This window comes from Suricata suricatta, chromosome 5, assembly GCF_006229205.1.
Source record: "Suricata suricatta isolate VVHF042 chromosome 5, meerkat_22Aug2017_6uvM2_HiC, whole genome shotgun sequence".
Lineage (NCBI taxonomy): Eukaryota > Metazoa > Chordata > Mammalia > Carnivora > Herpestidae > Suricata > Suricata suricatta.
This window is the reverse complement of record NC_043704.1, coordinates 126,800,326-126,817,329: the sequence shown is the minus strand read 5'-3', so window position 1 is coordinate 126,817,329 and position 17,004 is coordinate 126,800,326. Positions and strand designations below refer to the sequence as shown.

At 40.9% G+C, this 17,004-nt stretch overlaps 1 protein-coding gene, 1 long non-coding RNA gene and 1 other non-coding gene across 7 annotated transcripts in view; all 3 read left to right on the top strand.

Annotated features, from left to right (window-relative positions):
- TMEM108 (transmembrane protein 108) overlaps positions 1 to 17,004 on the top strand; it is a 338,666-nt gene that overhangs the window by 178,865 nt on the left and 142,797 nt on the right. The gene's annotated exons all lie outside the window — the stretch shown is intronic.
- On the top strand, positions 10,278 to 10,484 carry LOC115293112. Its single transcript, XR_003909372.1, has one exon. It is a non-coding gene; the product is annotated as a small nucleolar RNA U89 (small nucleolar RNA).
- The window catches only part of LOC115292272, a 33,611-nt gene continuing 33,140 nt past the window's right edge, over positions 16,534 to 17,004 (top strand). Inside the window, exon 1 of the long non-coding RNA XR_003908891.1 lies at positions 16,534 to 16,748. This is a non-coding gene — a long non-coding RNA (uncharacterized LOC115292272). The remainder of the gene's footprint in view (positions 16,749 to 17,004) is intronic.

Sequence of the window (17,004 nt, the reverse complement as noted above, 5' to 3'; positions counted from 1 at the left end):
TGGGACTGTGGGTTTGTTGCCTTTTTTTTTTTTTAAATAATAAGCTGGCTTGTTAGAAAAATGGTTTTACAGATTGAGGATGCAGTGTCGTCAAGGAATGATTTACTCTGCTTTGATGGGAGAGGGATCATTTGAAGGTTGCAAAGGATTATACACACACGCACACACACACACACACACACACACACACCATCAAGAAGGGACGTAGGCAACCTTTGTAGGCAGAAGAGACAGGAAATGAAAAGAGTTTAGTAGATTTGGGAGGCAGCAAAATATTTGTTGAGCTCATTACCTATGTTGATTATATGCCCCAAAGTTCATTTAATATTATAAGGTCATATATTATTTGAAAGGCATCAGGTAAATATTCTATGAGTCAGAGGTCAAGTGTTGGATGCTAGTGAGGTCCATCCTCCCAAGTAGAGCCTTTATGAAGCTGAAGCGGTTTTCCTTAAACATCTGGACAGCTGCAGAAGTCAACTTTGTCTTAACAGTTTCATTGTTTGCAGCCTTGCCTCGAAATGCAAGCAGTCCAGAGTAGGTAGTTTCCTGCTAGTTAGGTGCTAGTGACCCTTGATAAAACACCCTGGTTACTAGGTAGCTGACTGTGGGAATCCAGAGTGTACGGAGCTGGGAGGGTAGAGCACCGCGTCACTGGTCAATTATTCTGACTTCAGAGAATGGTTTTCACAAGTTCATCAAGAATGAGGGGTTGTTATTTATAGCATTTTTTTTCTCAAGAGAATTGGATATTTTGTAAAACCTTAGCTAACTTAAACTCTGGCACAATTCCCCTCAATCGCTTATATATGTCATCGGTCACCCAGTTATTAAGTTATGCCTGGATTAAAGTTGTCCACAAACAGTATATTTTTTTCAGTGTCTAAAACAGACTTAAGGACCAGAGTCAATATAGACTTACCATGTTACTTTATATACTTCTGCAAATTAATGTTTTTCATTTGTGGGGGGGAAACCTGTTAGAGTGTTCTGGTTATATTTTGTTCCATTACAAGCCACCCCAGGACTTTGTAGCTAGAAACACACTTATATTGCTCATGAACCTGCAATTTGGGCAGGGGTTGGCGGAAACTCTATAGTGTCTGGGATCTGGGCTGGAGGCTGGACAGCCTAGGTCCCGCCAACATCTTTTTACCTTGAGGCCTTTTCACATGACAAATTGGGGCTTCCTGTGAGGTAGCATAGTGGCCTCATAGTAGTCAGACTTCTTGTATTGCAGATCTTGACTGTGGGGCCAGGGCAAAACCTACAAGGCCTGTTATGAATTGGCCTGGAAACCCAACAGCAATACTTCAGTTATACCGTATTGGCCAGAGGACTCACTTAGACCAACCCTATTCAAGGGAAAAGTTATTAGATGGACACCAACTCAAAGGGAAGATTAGTAAGAATTTATAATCCTCATTGGTCAACTACAGAGAATATTGGTTTAAAAAAAAGCAATTAATTACTAATGGACATGAGTGAGTTCATAAGTCATCTTTATCATCAAATAAGTCACTCCCTCTTGAGTGCCTACTATATTCATAGACATCTGCTTATTAGTTTATCCATATCATATCATTCATTCCAAAGGCAAATGCTTCAAGATGAAAAGTGTTAACCGATAAATAAGTTAAGGACTGGCCCAGGGTGACCAAGTAGTGAATGATGGAGTTGGAATTCACACCCAGGTCTCTCTGACCTCTTTGTTCATGCTTGTTTCTTCATGCTGCCTGGTACATCCAGCACACACAGGAAAAATCAACAGTGTGGACCCTCCACTGTCCCTCTAGCTGGTTAGAGATGGTTCTGACCTGTGGTTGGTAAAGTTCGCATCCTATTAGTGATGTCAGGTGAAGCTTTAAAAAAAAACCTCCAGGCTCTCTCTGGACCATTGCATCACAATCAGTAGTCACTGGGGCTTCTGTGTGTCTGATAGGGGCTAAGAGATGCAATTTTTGGCAGGTTGGGAAATTGAGATTTTGATATTTTACTTTTATTACAACTGTCTGTGTCTAATTTGTTTTGTTTCTTGAGTTCCATTTCGCAGTGCAGTATTGGGTGCTTCATCCTGCCAGTTTTAGCCCTTTGAGAAGGTTTAACACATTTTATATGATACTTTGAAACAACTGAAAGCTGGAGGATGAGGGTGGTGATGAGAACCCTCACACTTATGTAAACAAAAAAGCACTGCATTCATTTTTCTCTTTTACATCATAAAGTAAGTGTGAAGCTAGTGCTAAGAATACCTGGGGTTTTGAGTGGCAGACCTGGGTTCAGATCCTAGCCCTACCACTTAGTAGGTGGCTTCTGTTAGGGAAATTACTTTACTTCCACGTGCTTCATGTGAAATGGGATATGACCGCCCACTACATAGGATAGTATTGAGTGAGATAACACAGTTCAGAGAAGAAGTACAATAAAGGGCAGTTTTCTTATTGGGCCTCTGTCTCCAAGAGAGGGGTACAACCTAACCAGGAGCTCTGCTATAACATTTACATGGGACTTTCTGATTGACAAAACATTTTCACAGAATATGATCCTCAGAATACCTCAGAATATGTATTAAGGCAAGTGGGACATAAATTATCACTGATCACATTCTACAGAGGAAGGAGTTGACATGATCAAGACTGCTTTTCCCAAGCCCATATTATTTTATATATTTTTTAAAATAATGGAAGGTATGGAGCATCATCAAAAACTTTGAAGAACATGACACTGCTGGGGAGGCACTGAATCCTGAGTTAGCAGATTTGATCTCTGTCTAGGTGCTAGATGCTTTGCTACTTTCTTGTTAACAAGACTAAGGTAATTATTATGAGCTTATGAAAGTAAGTTTTTACTATGCCAGTATCTATTCAAGTCAAAGTTGTTTGGATACTTAGAGTCAAGGAGTGATTATGTTTAGTAAATGAAGTATTGCTCTATAATCTATTTCTTGAACCATGCTCTGTATTGTTATTGATACATCTTGCTTGCTGTTGAATGGCCTGCATATACTGAACTAACTGAAGTTGGCTCATGTATTCTGTCTTTGTGGTTTGTTTCTCCTGATAAGTGAGAGGAAGTTTTTCCCTAGGATTGAGGAGGGAAAGTTGGTATAAATCATAAGTTTAGGTCAGTTTAGATCCAAACAAGTAATGAGTCCAGGAACGTAGGCTCTTGTAGATTTAACAGGCAGTCATAAACATACTGCATTATGGACACATATGAAATGAAAGAAGTTCATCTCCTCCACTGCCATTGAAGGTGTCTTCCCTTGCCTTTTACACTGCTTGTTCGTAATATCCACAGAGAGTAACAGTGTGGCAGCCATGTTTAAGGGCTTGGATTCTGGATTAAGACTGCTTGGGTTCTGGGGCACCTGGGTGGCTCAGCTGGTTAAGCATCTGACTTCGGCTCAGGTCATGATCTTGCGGTTCGTGGGTTGGAGCCCTGCATCAGACTCTGTGCTGACAGCCAACTTAGAGCCTGGAGCCTGTCTTCAGATTATGTGTCTCTCTGACCTTCCTCTGCTCATGCTGTGTTTCTCTCTCTCTCAAAAATAAATTTAAAAAACATTAAAAATTAAAAAAAAAAATAAAAGACTGCTTGGGTTCAAATCCTGGCTTACCACACATTCTTTTCCAAATGATTTTCACCCCTTCACATGCAAAACATACCAATTGAGTATGCCTTCACTACCAGGAGTTGTTGGACTGTCTGTCCACCACCCCTTGCAAATCTATCACTCTTGAGGCTACTAAAGAATCTACTCTTGTGGAAATAAAAAAGCATGTCCTGTTTTGTAGCTAAGAGCAATTTATTAGCCTGCATTTCTCTCATGCTACCACCTGTGGCTATAATAATGGTAATAACACATTTGGTCTTTAGTCAGCATTATGGAAATGAATGCATCCATTTCATCAAAACTGCAATTCAATATTTTAGGCTAGATTATTCTGATTGGCTTCCATCAATATTTCTCTAACTTTGCTTTACACTAGAATCACCTAGGAAGCTTTTGACAAATCCTCTTGCCCAATCCTACCCTACATCAGTTAAATCAGAATATTTGGGGGAAGGAGTGGGAAGTGTGGCAACTGGGCATCAGATGATTCTAATACACAACCAGGGTTAAGAATCACTGGCTTATAGCAATGGTATTAAACTTAGCCATCACCTGAAGACTTGCTTAAATACAGATTGCTGGGCCCCACTCCCAGAGCTCCTGATTCAGTAGATGTGGGACAGGGACAGTTATTCGTGTTTCTAAATTTCTAGTGATGCTGAAACTTTGGTCCGGGAATCACACTTTGAAAATCACTGTCTTAGCCTTAGGAAAGGCTATCCTGGAGGGAGAGGGAGTTTTCAGCTTCCATGTAGCACTTGAGCTGCCTAGTGCTAAAATGGATCTTGGAACAAAACCAGGGGGAGTTAGGAAGGAAAAGGAAGAAAGAGATGTCAGGGAGGGATCTAGCAGAATCACAGTGTTGTAGAGATAGGAAGTATTAGAATTTGAAGTTTCATGTTGCTCTTCAATGTACACTGGAAGGTTTCTTTTTTTTAAATTTAAATTTTTTCGTTTATTTTATATTTATTTATTTTTTGAGAAAGAGAGAGTGAGCAAGCTGGGGAGGGGCAGAGAGAAGGAGAGAGAATCTTGAGCAGGCTTCACACTGTCAGAGCAGAGCCCAATGTGGGGCTCGAACCCACGACCCATGAGATCATGACCTGAGCCAAAACCAAGAGTCTGGACACTTAACAGACTAAGCCACCCAGGGGCCCCTGGAAGCTAGTTTTCACTCTGTTTTAACAGTGACAAAGGCACAAGGAATGGACTAGCTAGGATTATAAATAAAGCAAAGGGAAACCAAAAGAATGGCCCTTGAGCCCATTTTGGAACTTGATTTTATGGCTATTTCTTCCTTAGATCATGCTGGAAAATTCTTTTCCGAATCACAAATTTGAGTTTGGATTTTGTTGTTGTTGTTATGAAAAGTCTTGCAAATGTTCTCTAGGGAAAACTGGTTTCTTTGGTTCTGAAGGAAAATTCATTCACACAGAAAAATTGAGGAAGTAACACTTTCAAATGTGACATTAACCCAGGAAGTTAGGCATACTGTGTCCTTAAATGTGTTCTGTTGATTTAATGTCTTTTACATTTTAAGTTGTGATTTTAAAATTTGCATAAGTCAACAAACTCTCTTATGTAGATTAAACAAGCCTTAATAACACCTTCTCATTGTAAGCAATTCTAGTGAAGACTGAGGAATAAAATATTTTAAAGAAACAATTTTATGACTTTTGAGTACTTTCTGTCACATGGTTGGCAGGAATGTAGATGAAGGAAGTCATGCTCACGCTTAGTAGAACTGTTGACATGCAGATTTAAATGTTAACTCTTCATGAGTAAATTCAGTTTTCTATATGAAACTGCTTTTGCTAAAACATATGGTGGCAGAGAGCACAGAATCTGGATTTAAAGGATGTACTTTGAGCTCTCATTTCTCTTACTAATTATGGGACTTTGCAAAGAGCACTTAACCTTCTAGAGCTACTTTATTTTCCTTAACTGTCGTACATAGATGATGAGTATAAGAATATCCTTGATGATTATTGTGAAAGCTAAATGAGAAAGGTATAAAAACATTTCATAAATTGCAAAAGGCCTTCTAAACATGAGTTGCCATGTTAGTACTGTCCTTAAATAACTTGTTTCTTTTTTTTGTTATATTGTACTATTGTTTAACAAATCCTGTTTAAAATTTTTAAAAGAGAAATGTGAAAAACAGTCTAGCATGTCCTCACCCAGATTCCAACTAAGTGGAACTCTAATTAATGCACATAAACCTCATTAGTGGTGGTTGTTAACAGGGGTTTCTAGCTAATCAGGATTTTGCAAAATTCTGGAAGACTGTTCTGAATAAGGCGAGGTTGAACAGAATTATTTAAAGTTTATTTATTTTGAGAGAGAGAGCAAGCCAGAAAGAGGCAAAAAGAGGGAGAGAGAGAATCTCAAGCAGGCTCCATGCTATTATCAGCACAGAGATTGATGCAGGGCTTGATACTGTGAGATCATGACCTGAGCTGAAATCAAGAGTCAGATGCTCAACCAACTAAGCCACCCAGGCACCTTTTAGCAGATTTTTTTAATGAAGAAAAAGGATTTTTTTCAATACCTTCGTTTGGCTTTGTGATAAATCTGATCTAAAGGTTTTCTGAAATGTGTAACCATTGCCTTTACAAATGTGATGGACACTGGAGACTCTCAGGCTGGGATCCAAGAATCTCCCCAAATGTAAAACACACTGCCCTTGCAGTGTTGTCTTTCATAGCTCCCTCTCCTATTCACCCCGACCATTTCCCTTCTTTTTTTAGGGCGTTGTTTCCATCTCCAGGTGCTCTCTTCTCTTTGCTCTTCTCTCTCAGAAGTTTTTGAGCCTTTCTACTCAAGAGGATGAATCCTTTATCTGCTGCAGGTGTCTTAATAGTTCCTCAAAAGTGAGTTCCATGCCTTTGCTCTGACTCCAGCACAGTGTCCACAGTATCACTCAGGGGACCCTGTGAGCTGTGATCAGTGTAACTACTCACTTGCTTCCTGAGCATCTTCATCAGTTTCCCCATCTATGAAAGTATGGCTGCCATAACAAGTTACTAAAACTTGGTAGCTTAAAACAACAGATTTTTTTCTCTCATGGTTGTGGACACCAAAAGTTAGAAATCAAGATGTCAGCAGGGCCACACGCTTCCTACAAAGGCTCCACAGGAGAACTTTTCCTTGACTTCCATTCTAGTGACTCTAAGATGTTCTTTGGTTTGTGACTAGATCACTCCAGACTGCCTCTGTCCTCACGTGGCCTTCCCCTCTTCCTTGTGTCTCATACAAGGACCCTTGCTTATTGGATTTGTGTCCAACTGGATAATGCAGCATAGTCTCTTCTAAAGATCCCTGACTTAATTACATCTGCAGTGACCCTTTTCATCAAATAAGGTCACATTCACAGGTCTCAGGGTTAGGATGTAAGAATAAACTTTTTTTTAAAATTTAAATCTTAGTTAACATACACTGCAGTACTGGTTTCAGGAATAGAATTCAGTGATTCATCACTTACATACAACACTCAGTGCTCATCACAAGTACCCTCTTTAGTACTTATCACCCATCAAGCCCATCTCCCACCCACCTACCTCCTTCAACCAAGCTTTTTCTAGATCATTAAAAGTTCTTTGGGGTTTTTTTCCCTCTTTTCTCCCCCAGCCCACCTCCCATAATTTTATCTGTTTTGTTTCTTAAATTCTACATATTAGTGAAAGCATGTGATATTTGTCTTTGTCTGATTGACTTATTTCACTTAATATAATACTCTAGCTTCATCCGTGTCATTGCAAATGACAAGATTTTATTCTTTTTATGGCTGGGTAATATTTCATTGTGTATATATACCACTTATTCCTTATTCATTCATCAGTCAGCGGACACTTGGACTGTTTCCATAACATGGCTATTGTAGATAATACTTCATAAACATCAGGGTGCATGTATACTTTTGAATTAGTATTTTTGTATTCTTTGGGTAAATACCTAGTAGTGTGATGCTGGATTGCAGAGTAGTTCTATTTTTAACTTTTTGAGAATCTTGATGCCCTTACACAGTAACTGCCCCAGTTTGCATTCCCACCAACAGTGTGAGCGGGTTCTCCTTTCTCTGCATCCTCGCCAACACATGTTGATTCCTGAGTTGTTAATTTTAGCCATTCTGATAGGTGTGAGATGGTATCTCTTTGTGGTTTTGATCTGTATTTCCCTGATGATGAGTAATGTTGAGAATCTTTTCATGTGTCTGTTTGACATCTGGACGTCTGCTTTGGAAAAGTTCATGTCTTCTGCCTATTTCTTCACTGGATTATGTGGTTTTGGGGTGATGAGTTTGATAAGCTCTTTATAGATTTTGGATACTAACCCTTTATCAGATATGTCATTTGCAAATATCTTCTCCCATTCTGTACTCTGACTTTTAGTTTTATTGATTGTTTCCTTCACTGTGCAGAAGACTCGACTCTACTCTGTTCTTTCTTTTGAGGTGAATTCTCCATCTTATGATTTTTGAGGAGGAAAAAACAATCAATAATAATAGAATGAAATAAAATTTTTAAATTTAAAAATAATCAAAGGAAGCTAGATCTTAGGTGTTTTAAGAGAAGCTTGATTAAAAAAAGAACAGAAAAAATTAAAATTAAAAAATAATTTAAAATAATAAAATAAAATAATTTGCTCTTTCTGTATCTAAGAAACAAAAGAAAACAACAAAAACAGAAAGAAAAAAACTGATCAAGCAAAAAAAAAAAAAAAACCCAAATGAAGAGCAAACCCACTTTCTCCTAGAACTGAAAGTTTGCAGCAGTCTTTGTACAGTAGACTAAGCACATGGAAGGGATTTTTGCTTGTGTTTTGGGGGAGGAGCCTGGTGCTCTGATTCTTAGGTCAACTTGCCCTAGTGGAGATATGCATGGAAGACGTGGGGAATGGAGCTGCCTCTCCACTTGGCGGTGCTGTTTAGCTGACTGGGATGGATCCGTGTTGGGCTAATAGTGAAAATGGCTTCATCCTCCTCTCTAGTCTCTAGAGCCTGAAGTTTGTATCCTCACAGCCGTGTGGTGAAACACCCTTCCTGTGTCTGCCCCTTCCGTCAGCTCCTTGCTTTCCCCCTGCCTGTGTCTGAGGTGTCTGCCTACCAGGTGGCACCTCCCTCCAGAGTTTTATCTCAGGTGTGGCTGTATTTCAAAATCCCACACTTCAGAGACACCAGGAGCTAGGACCCACAGTGATCCTCTGGGGAAAGGCCTCCCCGCATTGGCTGGTGCAGGCTTATCCCAGGAAACAGTCACATGACTGTGCAGTAGCAGCCGCTCAGAGTTGAACTACTGAGTTTGTATGACGTTTTGATAAAAGTTTTACCATAAATTAAGGGTAAGAAAGGACAGTAGCTGGTAGTAGACAAAGGGCTGAGTGTTTAAAAAAAAAAAAAGTGGTTTGAGCTGGTATAAAAGCTCCCAGAAAGGTTTTACTTAGGGCTGTGAACTTCAGAGGACATGAGGTGCGCATTGATGGTGAGCCCTCAGGGCAGGAACAGATCTAGATGTGATTCTCATGTCTACATGTAATTGGTGCACAGGGTATATTTCTGACCTTGCCAGTGAATGCTAGGGCCGGGTACATAATTTTGCCATATCTGATGAGAAGAGACAAGAATGAGATTCCTGTGTCCTGTCATCAGAGTGAGTCTGTTTAACACTGAGTGTAATGATTTCCCTGAGATGTTCTCTCAAAGTCAAACAACTGTCTCCCCACAGGACAGAGCTCAGGCTATGTGCAGGCTGCTGTGAGGTCTGCTAATTATAAGAGGGTATTGGAGAGAACACCAGAGCTCTCTGAGATTTAAAAAAAAAAAAAAAAGGATGCTATAGTGTACTTTGAAACTCCTTGGTTAGATGAAGAAATGAGAATGTGCCCACTTTCCCCTAAAGGCAAAGAAGCAGGGTTCCAGGAGTTACCAAGATAAAAGACCATGCCCTGAGTATCTGCTAAGTCACCCCTAGCATCCAAGGTTACAACAAGGAGAGGAATAAAAAGAGGAGAGTTGGAAGCTCCAAAGTGGGGCACTTGAATAGGGATGGTAATTTATTAAGATTCCAGCTCTAGCCTGCAGGTCATTAGGAGACATGAACAGCCTCCCAAGGTTAGGGAGAGCCAGCTTGAAAGGAAGCTTGCGTAGCTGGGCAGCTTTCTTGTCTGAACACGTGGGGTCACATCGAAGCAGCTTACCTTGGCACAGGAGAAGTCCTGAAGGTGGAAAATGAGGCTCAGACAAATGCAGTCATATTGTTTCTTTGATATCTTATTGTTATTTTGACCTGTGATAAATCCAAAATAATTGACCTAAAAAATAAAACCTAATTCTTAAATAGCTTAGCTGTAGAAATTCCTTAGGGGGGAAAATGTCCCACATTTCACTCATAAAGTTGGTCTGATACTGTCAAGACTTTCATTTCTCTTTTGGTGAGTGTCATGGGTTGGGCTCCCTGGAAGCAGAACTTGAACCCTTAGATGAGGAGTCTTTGAGCCCTTAGACAAGCAGTGTTTTAGGAAGCAGTTCCCAGGAAACCTACGGGGGCATGGGGAGTGGAAATGAAAAGAGGCCCAGCAAGGATACACTATCAAGCAAAATATGAGACTGACATGAGGTTTCTTTTGTGAGCTGTGGTAAGAGTGCAGATCAGACCCCATCATGAAGGACGGAGATAGAATGTTGTATTCCTGGATCTGTGAGTCCTCAGATGTGCCAGGCACTGGTTTAAGCACTTTAGTGACCTAGCTGGCCTGGCCTGCATTTCTGCTGCTGCCTCCAGTTCCTCGCAGTTGCTGGCAGGGGGGCCCGCAGGTGGGGACCAAAGTGGGACTCGGCATGAACTATGTGAGCACAGCCTTAGATCTGACAGCCAACGGAAGGGCTGGAATAGCAAGGATAGAGCCAGGGATTGAGACTGGGTCTTATGTAAACCCTTACCCCCAACTCCTTGGAGAAGTCCTGAGCAAGAACCCTGGCTGTATCAAACTGCCAAGATCCGGGCAGCTCAGAACATCCCCAAGACAATTGCCCCATCACAAAACCGTATCTCTTTTACTGCTGACAACCTGGTCCTGAACCTACAGGATGAAAGTTTTACCTGGACAATGACAGTCTCATCAAGGGTAAGAAATAAGAGCCTGGTCACCGGGAACTCCATGCCCAGAGAAGAGGTGGATCTGTTTCTCCCCTGGTTTTTGAGGAGCCATCTTGGGGTCCAGCACACCCCCGTCCTGCCTCCAGTATCATGTGATGGTCCCTTCTGCATCTGTCCTCCCAAACCTTGGATGACCAAAGTCTGACCAATTTTCGGTGGAATGATTTTCTGTGTTGGCCAGAGGTGCTGGGACTGTGATATTTGAGTGATTTCCTACAATGTTGGTTCTTCTACCAATAACCACCAACTTAGGAATTCTCAATACATTTTTATTACTTAAAAAAAATTGGAGGGATGCCTGGGTGGCTAATTCAGTTAAGCATTCAACTCTTGATTTCAGCTGAGGCCATGATTTCGTGGGTCTTGGGATCATGATTTGTCTCCCTCTCTCTTGCCCCTCACACACATGTTCTCTCTCAAAGAAAAACAAAATTTTTAAACAGGTAATGTACATGTTATTATGTTTAACACATTTAACACACCAAAGCGTTTTAGAGCAGTGCCACAAATGTCAGGTTTTTATTATTCTTACCACCATCACCTTCCTTTCCCCTGCTCCTCCTATTTTTCTCATCTTAAAGTAAAACTTCATTTCTCTTTCATTCCTAGGATTTTGTTTTCATTTTCATGCCTCATATTACAATACAAACTATTATATCTCCCTTTGTTCCTGACTAGTCCCTCTCCTAAATCTCATTCGTTGAGAACCAGTCTGGATATTCTAAGGACGGGAGGTGACCAGTGAGGGATTGATTCTGAAGCCATCCATCACGCGGCCCCTTAGTTAGAAATGTCCTGGAAATTCCCCTGATGTGGTCTCATAGGCTTCTTTTGTGTATTATTAAATTGTGATGATAAATGAGTATGGCCAGATATATTATTGTTTCCCTAGAGAGGTGGCTCTTGTAGATGTGGTCTCCTTGGAGATGTTTTCCCATAGGCAAATCTTTGGTAGAACCATTGCCAGTCTAAGAATCCAGATCTCCCAGTCAGTGGGTACTTGAGAGCTCTGAAAGCTAGGAAGTTACAGACTTCTGAGACAGTTACAGTATAATTATCAAGGAAGGAGGGTGGTCTCTGTGCAAGATATCTAACTGTTCCTATGAGGAAGCTAGCCCACATTTTAGAGAAAAACATTCTTGTGTGCACACCAGGAAATTTAGGAATTTACCCTTTGATACTATATGAGAATGAGTTGGCTAAATATCAAATGATTTTTATTTCCTTTAAAATAAAAAAAAAAACAGAATGGTGAGGGGAAGAGGAAGAGAGGCATCAGATAACAGTTGCTAATCTTGAAAGGGATTAGAGGTCAGGATATTTCCATTTGCTCCCTTTCTTTCATTTTCCAGGACAGGATTTTTATTCTTTAGAATATATGGAAAAATCATATGCCTTCAGAATTGAAAGCAGGTTCTTTTACTAATTGCCACCCCATTTCACAGATGAGGAAACTGATACTACCCTAAGAGGATAATTTGTCCAAGATCCAAACCTGGTTAATGTGAGGGCAGAGACTTTCACATGGTTCCCCAGAGTCCTTGTGCAGTGCTTATTGTAGGGTCCCCTTTCCTGCCCCCTTTTACATTTGTATTCCAGTCACACTGATTTTCTTTTCCTTCTTCAAGTTATTCCAACTAATTCCTTCCTTGGAATCTTTGACTGGCTGTTCCCCCCACCCCTCCTGACTGGCTCCCTGCCACTCAGTCTTCTTCCCAACAGCTCCCTCCCTGCCTGCTCTCTCCACCATGTTACTCTAGTTTAAGTTCTGCATAGCAGTTGGCTATGATAGAGTTGGCTGATGGAGTTTTTTCCACTTTATTTTTTATTGTTTATATCTCCATTTGGAGTGTCTGCTAAGAGCTAATATGCTGTATTTCCAGCACAGAACAGTGCCCTGCAAATGGAAGACCCCCAACAAACATGGTATTAAAATAGAATGAACTGGACAGAGGAACAATGGGGTAGGTTTCTTGAGTGGTTTCTTCGTCAAGTAAAACTACATGTAGAGAGAACTGAAATTGTGGACTAGATTAGCACGGTTCCATAGACACAGAACACCAGCCACAATTTTAGATTTCCTAGTAGCCATATTGGAAAAAGTAAAATGAAATCAGTGAAATTAATTTTAATGATATATTTTATTTAACCCAATATATCCAAAACATTTTCATTTCAACATACAAAAAATTATTAGTAGTATTTGCTTTTTTTTTTCTTGATACCAGGTCTTTGAAACCCTGCCTATAATTTGTACTTACAACAGATCTCAATGTGGACACTGCATTTTGTCAGAAGTGCTTGATTTGCATTTATATTTCATAAAGTTTACCTTGAAAAATTAGATTCACATTCCTAAAATTTCTGTAATAACTGAATTAGTTATCCATGTTTACATGTAAATTAGTGAAAATCTAAATTTTAAAGTTCACTTCCTCAGTCATACTAGCAACATTACAAGTGCTCAATGCCACGAATGTGAGTGGCTGCACAGATCTCTATTGGTTGCACCAGACTACTGGTTTTGAAGTTGCTTTGCCCTTTCTGTCCTGCATCAGCTGTATGGTATGGAGCCTGGTGTGTGGGGCAGGACACCAGGTCTTGTGCCAGGATAGATGACTACCTCTAGCCCACCATTTTCTTGGCCATCGTGTTAAGAAATGGAACTCACTGTATCTTCTTTTTTTTTATGTTTTTTAAATTTTATTTTTTGAGAGACAGAGAGAGACAGCATGAGCAGGGAGGGTCAGAGAGAGAGGGAGACACAGAATCTGAAACAGACTCCAGGCTTTGAGCTAGCTGTCAGCACAGAGCCCAACGCGGGGCTTGAACCCACAAACTGTGAGATCATGTCCTGAGCCGAAGCCGGACGCTCAACCAGCTGAGCCACCCAGGTGCCCCTCACTGTATCTTCTTAAGAGTTGCTTTATTCTGACTTGTTCCAGTAGAGCAAAATCAGAGAATTCTCCAGGGTTGAACACAGCACAGTGCACACATGTGCACATCTCTTGAGGCTTCACATCAGACTCACAGAGCTTCTCAGGGCTAAGAAAACACAAAGAGAATCACAGAGATAGCAGGCCTGCTCAGGTGACTGCCATTGAGTGAGCTGTGTGTCGTACATGTACGCATTAGAGGCACCGAAAGTTTATCTGTAGGGGAAGACTTTTTTCCTCATTCTCCGCAGGGTCCTGAACTAAGGAGTATCAGTCCTCAGAATAGTGTTTTGAGATCCAACCCCTTCTGTGTGCCATCTCAGCCTGACTTCTGCTTCAGTCATAGCCTGGCAGCACTACATCTCCCTTAGTTACCCAGAAACCCAGCGACACAGGGGCAGAGATGGTATTTCTCACAGTTTTCCTACACTTGCTCAGGAGACCTGCGTATCGTGCTGTGAGCTGATTCTAGCAGTAACCCCAAAGGAAACTACTTCCTGGTGTGTGGATACCTTGGGAGAAGAACAAGGGGCCGTGTTATACACAGAAACATTGGATGTCATGGGCTTTCGTCATGGCTCTAAGTTAATTACCAAGGGACAGTGTTTTTCTTCTAAGAACATTAGCAGAGTAACTCTAATTGAGATATCCAAGTGCAGATTCCCAGATAGCCAGGGTACCTGATAAGTAGACAAAAGCTAAAGTTTGCTGTAGAAAAAAACAGTCTCAAATACTCACAGTTTGTAGGTAGAAATCTTCCCAAATGAACAAGCTATCAGGAATGGAATCCTTAGGATACTTTTCTACTTTAACTCCCTCTGGATGGCACTAGACCATCTGGTACCCTTCTGTTTTCATTTTCTTTCAAGCCACTTTTATAAAGAACCTACTATGTGCTGGGAATTATGTTAGGCACAGAGAGTAAAAGGACATGAACCCTTCCTTCCAAGAGTTCCCAGGCTAGTGGAGAGAGAGGCTTCACACAGAAACTAGAGTATAAATGTGATTAATGTGATCCTTTATCATTCAGAGTGTCTGCTATGTGTATGGCTCTGTGGAAAATTCTTGGAATACAGAGATATGAGGCATAATTTCTGCTCTCCAGAAACTTATACTATAATCAAGACAAGTAGAGAAGATGTAAAGATATAGTATGTTATAAGATATACTAAGAAGTCACAGGTCAAGCCATGTTCTTAAATCCAGCTTAACTAGTAATAAAGATAACTTTTGATACAACTTCTGACTCCTCTAAGGGGTTCCAAACATGGAGAGAGGCAATGATTAGTCCCTATAACCAGCACTAAAATCCAAGGAGATTATGAAAACCAGCCTTTTATACTTCATAAAGTGTTTTCCCATCCCAAATACCTTTCGTCGTCCTGACAACCCTGTGCATAGGCATCATTTTTGTCTCCATGTTACCATTAAGGAAATAGAAACCCAAAGAAGCCAATTGTACTCAAGATCCCACAAGGAACTTGGACTCAAGTCTACTTACTCCAAGTTCAACATCTTTATCAGAAGGTTACAGCCTCCCATATTTTACCTAAGTCACAGTATTGCAATTGGAAAGCTATGAGACCCACTGAGGATAGTTGTTTCACCTGATTGTGTGTTTTTTCTTCTTGGAGTTTTTTAACTTCAGTCATTGAACTCCAGCCTTTCCCTTGCAGTATATCTCATTTAGTTTTAGCAGCTTTGGTGAGTGGGTTTTTTATCCACTACCACCCATTTCTGAGTCTGCTTAAAGAAATAAACAATAGCAGGATAGAGGTATTGGCTCCCAAGTCAGATATTGGCTGCGTGAAATTGGGGTAAAGAAATGTTGCAAACCATTGAGGCAATGGGTCATTCCTTTTATAAGCCGATGAATCTGCAGTTCATTTAGCCTCATTATTTCTTAGTTAGCAAGCTCTGGTTGTGCCATCCTTATGGCTTTATTTTTAGAAGTCTTAGATTATTATAGCAACTGTGAAAAAGGATGGGAAATGAAATCTGGCTCCCAGTATACATCCTGCTTATTTCTTGAATTAAATTTGTCTTCATCTAGCCTGCAGAGGATGATGCTCCCACCCCTGCTACTGACTGAAAGCTGCCACCATCACATGGTTGCTGACGGGACTGTCAGGTGGTAGAGGTGTTTCAGGGTGCTGCCAGTCCTCCTCCTCATGCCGTTGTTTATTCTTGGTACTGGCTGGTTGTGGGAGGGTAGGGATGGAAAAGACCAGATAGGAAGCATGGTTAACTGTGACATTTCCTTCAGAGTGCCAAGTGAAACCTTAACAATTTGTGTTGAGTCTGATGTCTAGTCATGGCACTTATGCTTTGTCCAAGCTGATATGAGGAGAGGAAGGGACAGTAATGAGACAACCCCACTGCACATCAAAGAGTGACAAGGATCTTAGGAAGTAAATAAAGATGGAAAACTATCGGGCTGCATCAGAGCAGCAAAAGGGCAGGGATGGTAGCTCTTAAACTGTTTCTCTCACACTTATGGTTAATTATAGAAACGCTTTGAGGCCATCATAGGGGAAAAGCTAGAGTAGGGAATCCTGAGCATGAAGGATCTGAATTTAGGTCTCAGTGCTCCTACTGGGTCCTACAACCATTCCTCTTCCACATGCCCTGTTGCTGGGTCTGAGGGCCCTGCCCTCACCTTGGACTTCTGCCTTTGTTTCTTTACCTGGCACTCCAGTTTCCTTGGACATTAGAACCCTGCCATAAACCCATCCCAGGGTTGCCTAGTGAGCTCCTGTCAGCATTTTCCCCTAGGGAACTGAGTTCTATTTCCCATAAATCCTCAGCACTGAGGGCCTTTCCTCAACAGACTGGTCTCATAGCTATGACAGGGAAGCCAGCTTGGCCTTGAGTCTTGGTTAAACTCCAGAGTTGAGCTCTCATCACTTATTCAGACCAAGGCAGATATTACACATCCCGTCGGACTTCCCAGGTTGTCAACAGCAGCATTTACTATAGGCAGTTATTTATCTCCAGCTTCTCCTTCTGTCCGGTGTTGGCTCTTCTTTCACATCCTCACAGGTTTGTTGCTGAGGAGCTACCATGCCTTATTGTCAAACTCATCCAACACAACTCATTTTCCTTCAGTATTTATGTTATTTCAAAAGAAAAAATGCAAGATATGGTCATGGGACTGGTGAAGAAATATATTTTATTTTTCATTTTGTTTCCTCAGAAGGAGGATATGATCCAGTGGGAGAGTCCAGAATGGAAGAGATAAAAAATATTGTGAATAAGCTTAGGGTGCCAGAGTCATAAAGAATTAAGAATGCAGATA